A 6,609-nucleotide genomic window follows, 5' to 3' on the forward strand; every position below is an offset into this window, starting at 1 on the left:
ACAAATTTCATATAAAATATAATATAAAAAATCGTAATACGATACGAATGAACTGTAAACAAACGAACTACAATTCCATCGAGGTGGTTGATTCGTTAAAAATAATCAGTTGTAATGGTAACAATTTAATACTTTTAAAAGAAGTACTAGTATTAGGTCATTTTTCCATAAAAAAGTAATTTTCAGATGAAAAGAAAACTTGTCTTAAAAAAAGTTCAATCTTCAATACTGTTGAAAATGAATTTGTTTTCATAACTTACATACTGTTTCGTAGTGGGTATTTGTCCACTACCAAACTGCTTCTAAACGCACATCTTAAAAGTGACATTTAAAAGTTTCTTATAGGCATTCTACTTTGTTTTATTTTATATACTGGAAAGATATATTATTTTTGATTTGAGAACCATTTGTTATCGATGAAAACTAGACAGCTCTTCACAAATGAAGGTACACCTCATGCTACGTAGTTGACTTTTTTTTATGTGTTTCGTAGTTGACAAAAACCGTTTCGTGGTGAACAAAAAGTTTCGTAGTTGACATTAGCCGTTGTTTATGTTGATACAAATATATCACAAAATACATGAAACTATACCTTTTTAAATTTTTTGCATGAATATAATTGAACAAAAAGCAAAGCACAACTGATTGGCAGTGGAAGTGACCACTACGAAACGTGTTCTCCATAATCTGTTTTCGTGTTGACTCTTACGTAGAGGATATATTCACATGTTTTATTTGTTTCCACACAATACTATACTATATTGCAATACATTTAGTTACAAAAATTATTACTTTCGTCAAAACACATGCTAAGCTGTACACTGATATTAGTTTTTTGATACTTTAAAACCAGATACTGAAGGCGATTTGATCCGTTTCGTAGGGGACATAAGCAAGAATACGATACCACTCTAGTCCATTTCTTGTTCTCAATTTGTGTTGCCAACAATTTACCTGCCGTTCTAAAAGCATCACGTCTTTTAAAAGACCCCTATGTTTATATCCAGTCCATTTTTGACAAACAATGATTATATAAAACTGTGTATTCACAACACTTAATGACTTCGTTTCGTAGTGAACATTTTGTCAAGGACCCACCTGATGAATTAAAAACCTTTTGTCAAATACTTTTTATTAAAATATATTGGCCTTAATAAAATGAGGTATGTGTCAAAGAGAAAACAACCCGACCATAGAAAATACAACAGCATAAGGTCACCAACAGGTCTTCAATGTAGCGAGAAATTCCAACACCCGTACCCGGAGGCGTCCTTCAGCTGGCTACTAAACCAATATATACTAGTTCAGTGATAATGAACGCTATACTAATTTCCAAATTGTACACAAGAAACTAAAATTTAAATAATACATGACTAAATATGTTGGTTTTATATGTTGGCTTTAAATATACTATTGAAGAATTATAGAATTCATATGAAGTAAAAATTACATTTAGTTCTTCCCTTTTTGCAATATTTTAATGTATGAATGTTGATTTAAAGATCTAGGGACATGCCATTTTGGTTATTTTTAACCATTCAGGAATCAATATCTTATTAATTCCTCTAAAACAATTTTTTTTTCTTTCTTAGAAATTTTCAATCTTATTAAATGTACTGACTGCACAAACAATACTTGTGAAGGTCATTTTTTAAATGTGGCTTGGACAAGAAATCTCGGTTTAATTGAAATAACGCCCATAAATGAAGGGAATTTGTAAAAATAATACAGTGCATTTTTTTTCGTTTTCTTTCAGGTAGTAAGTATAAAATACACGCTGTTTCTAAATAGATAAGTATAGTATTATATTATTGTCCTCTTCCATTACTGATATGAAACAAAATATGCAAACTTACCCATCTTTGTATTCACCATGTTTACTCTGATGTATTCATTTGAATCAAAACCAATGTGTGTAAATCTAAATCACACAACAGATTACTGTGTTTTCTACATCATGAACATATAATTATCATTGGAAGATGATTGGATTCTTCTACCCAAGAAAAAAACCCGACACAACTGACGCCTTATCATAAAACTAATGTTACATGAATCTACCATTTGTTTTTTAAATAAATCGATTATGATACAAAAAGAGACAACGAGCGAGACAAGGTGCTTAAACAGAGAAAGCACCTCCTGTTGTGCAATTATCGTGCATCATGCAATTCACATTAAATAAAGATGCATCAATCGGAAATAGGACAAAATCGATAAAATAACAGATCAAACTACTACTGGTTGATAATAAACCGAAATGTGTGTGTGAAACTAGGTAATATTTTAAATCCAAAATTAAATATGTTAGTGAGTAAAGCATAATGTGTTTTCATGTTATTGTATTTTTAAAACATTTTTCGTGTAGTAATATTTTATAATATCAATTCGGTTTTCTTCTTTCAGCCCGTACAAGTAAGTATCAATTCAAAGTGTCGTCGGAAAAGATATGTATACACATTTAAATTAGTTTTACATTCCTGTCTGCTATGAAACTAAATAAGAGTGATGTATCAGTGGTTTCTTAATTTCAATTGCTGAATCATAAATATGTTTGTCCCATGCTGTGTGTATTCAATAAAAGCTGTTTCCTCTAAATATGATAAATGCTTTTATAATTCATTATAATTAGTTCAATTAATGATTTTTTTCTCAAGACAAACATTAACAAGACATAGCGAGAGTACACGCATAAACAATAAGAACACGAAAAAAAGGACATACTATGAGCCTTATGAAAACCGAAAACAAGAGATACGCCATCAAAATCATGATAGTAGTTTGTTGCTCTCAAGGGTTAGAATTTCATAGACCGTTTATGATGACCTACGTAACACTTTCAGCAGCATAAGCAGATTACATATAATGATTGATAAAGTGGTTTTTGAATGTCATTGATCATGTTTATTCTACACTTATATATACACAGAAGTGTGGAATCAATGGCTACATACAAATTAAGCCCAATATGAAATATTCAAATGGGATAATCATTAGCATGCACAAAAGATATGCACGAATGATAGAAACATCACATATATTGAAGAAAAAATAACGACAAACCCTTTGTCAACACTACAAGGCCTTAACTTTTCAGCTCAAGAATGATCAGCAGTTGTTCTGATTTTACATGTTTTAGTGGTAAACGTGTTTTACTCATTGAAGTGCATTTTTTGTAAAAATTCACATACGGAGATGTCACACTCAATTATAAAAGAACGGATACAGGACTGCGAAAGATACTAAATATCAGTGGTTAAATGTGACAGAGTTTATTAAACGTAAATATGTTTATGAATGCGCAAGTAAATCTGTAAAACTTGACATGATTTTATGATTAATAAGAACATACACAATTACGGGAAACGGGAAAAGGGACGGCATATATACACATGTAGCACTTTGTTTTTTTATCTGAAGATAACACTGAAAGAAATGGACATTGTACACTATCTATGTATAATCATTTCATTTATCTTGTGGTTAGTAAGGTTTCAAAATCATTGTTTCAAACCTGTTGGTCGTAAACCATGACATTTGTAAAGAAATTGCAACAAAGAAAAATAGTTCAATGAACTGTGCATTTGCTTGGGGCTAGTCTCTACAAAATATGACAAAATATATATTCCGATTCCCTTTTGTATATTAATAAGTAACAACAAGTAAATGTTTTTTCATGTATTTTAATAATTTATTATAAAACTGGTTTCACTCGATATATTACGGATTGAAAATAATATTCAACTGGGGTTAACCAATTTATACAATATAATGACAAAACAATGGATAATCATACAAACTGATCATGAATGGTAAAAAAAAAATGTTTGTTATTTTATGTTTTTTCCAGGAAGTAAGTAGCAAGATCAAGTTCAAAAACATATCAGATAAGTCTTTATTACTGATAATGCATTACAATTCACAGATATCCGGTATAATAAAAGCATCTAATTGGGTTCCACTAATATATCCACCAGAATTATAAATTAAGAAAATAACAGACACGGCTTCATCTGCCTCATTTTAAGACCAATACCTCGGAATTGACATACATGGTCATCTCAGTTACAGATTCTATAACAAAAGAGATGATTCTGAATTTGAAATTATCAGTTTCCCCCACCTTATATTAGTAATACATCAGCATATGGGATATACATTTCCCAACTTATTTGGTATTCAACAGCTTGCATATGCTACACTTGTAAAACGTCATCAGTGTCTCAGCAGAAAATGAATTAACCAGGGGTATTTCAAAGAACATCACGTCCTTTTTATAAAACAATTCATTGGAAGATACCAACACCCTGTTGATAAATACTTCATATCAACTTCACAAATAATACATGATGATCTTGCAGTTTAGATTATGGGTATCGACAATTTTTATCAACGTGATGACGTGCCATTGTATTATTTTATTTGTCTTTTTAGATATTTCTTTTACTGTTTAGGGTTGGTGATATTTGACGTGGTTCGGTGATTGTACATCCCTTCATTAGGTTACATGTATTATGCTTTTGTAAATGTTTGTATTTTGTTCTTCCCTTTTTGATTATGTCTTTTATGTATATGCCCTTTTGTGTTTCTTTGTTACATATTTGTTTGTTTTTATAGTAATTATAATTATAACACATTGGTGTACCCCTATTCTGACATTTCTACCTATTATGTCTGCTTGTTTTGTTTACACACATCGTTGTCAATATAATTAAATTGTATGTGACTGTCATATAAGTGAGATATTGAGCTAGCTATACAACCAGTTAAAAGAAAATGCCTGTACAAAGTCGGAATTTGACACTTGTATTTTAATGTGTTTGAGCTTTTTATTTTGCGATTTGTTATGGGACTTTCTGTTTTGAATTTTTCTAGGAGTTTTGTTTGATTCTATTTTTTGCTATATAAGTTATTCAATTTATTCAACAAACGTTTATTACGAGAAAGACGAAAACAGACTTGAAAAATCATCTGATAGAATAAATCCTATTTAGTCACGTAATCAAAAGACCATAATATTTTTAATTACTTCTAACATTGTAAATGATGATTTATTTCTAAATTACAAATATGTTGGAGTTTTAAACGATTGTTTCATCAACATATTATTTGTGTTATTGAGTATCGAACATGCTTCATTAAAGAGATGCGGAAATGTCTTCCGCAGCACCATTATGCATTAGATACTGATTACTGAATATACAGCTTAAATATTGAAAATTAAATACTCTGTGTTGAGATCAATTACAAAGCAATACATATAATTATGAAATTGATCATGTCAGTAAAAAGCTAATGTTGTACTTCTTTGTTTTTTTCAGCCCGTAAGTATCATGGCAAAGTTTGAAAAAGAGAAGTATTTGTTTACGTAAATGCCTAAAGTGTATTGCATAAACGGGATTTCCAGCTGAATTGAAAATATACTGAATATTTCCTCACATATTAACGCAACTGACTTTTTACACCCTATTTGAAGCATATGACCTGGTTTGTCAACCGCATTTTAGAGCAAATATATCGAAGGTCAAAAGTTGAACAGACCTTTTTTCTCCACGATACATATGTTTCTAGACAAGCCGGAAAGAAGTATCCAATATGCATTATCTGCACACAATGGTTTTCGTTGCAAATAGAAAATACTTAAAAATGGGAAAAAGAAAAATATCACATTTACACATATACGGTTAAACTAATACCGAAATATGTTGTTAAAAGATTTTAGATTAAGTCAAATAAGGTAGCACAAGTAAACCTGACTTAAAAAGGAAAACAAGTACAAAAATGTTTTCAGAAAAATGCATATGTATTGATGCATAAACCATTCCATACTGTGAGGAATATATTGTTTTTCCTTTGTCCTGGTTTACTGTAATTAATTCAAATATAAATGTTTTAAATACTATAGATTTATCATGCTTATAGACATTTACGCATTTACAAATACACAATTACATAGTAAGGTTTTTAATTAAATTGTAATGAAATGGTTAAACTGTCATATGCATGCATGCATATAAATATTTCACATCCGTGTGTTTTGTCAATGTATCTTGTTTGGATTCTTGCACATGTCAAAACTTTTAATTAGTATATACATTTGAGTACATATTCATTTAAAAAAAAAATCTTGTTTGAGATATGTTTTTGTTTCTTTACATGTATAGCCGGTGTGAGTGCAGCGGTGAGAGGATGTAAGTGCTTTAAATATCTAATGGAAATAAATCACATACACTATGATCATATCATATCACTAGGATTTAATAATTGCTTTGTGAAAAGCTGTCAAATGCAGAAGAGTAGTCATGAAACACAATGAATTTTATTAGTATAAACTAAAATGCTTTCCACATTTTATGCAGTTTTCTTATGACATCTGAAGAGCTGAACAAGCCTAAGACTATGATTGTTTTGTGGTTTGATTACCAAAACTATTCGATATGCATTATGTTATGTCTTTCTAAACATGTAATAAACATAATGTAATATATGGTTTCCCGGCGATTGAAGAACAACATGTTTAGGCTGTTGTTAAGACGAACTATATATACAGAATTTATTTTCAGGATTGTATTACCAGGTTTTCTGATGGATAAAATCTGGTGTAGAATC

This window comes from Mytilus trossulus, chromosome 11 (genome assembly GCF_036588685.1).
Source record: "Mytilus trossulus isolate FHL-02 chromosome 11, PNRI_Mtr1.1.1.hap1, whole genome shotgun sequence".
NCBI classification, from domain to species: Eukaryota; Metazoa; Mollusca; class Bivalvia; order Mytilida; family Mytilidae; genus Mytilus; species Mytilus trossulus.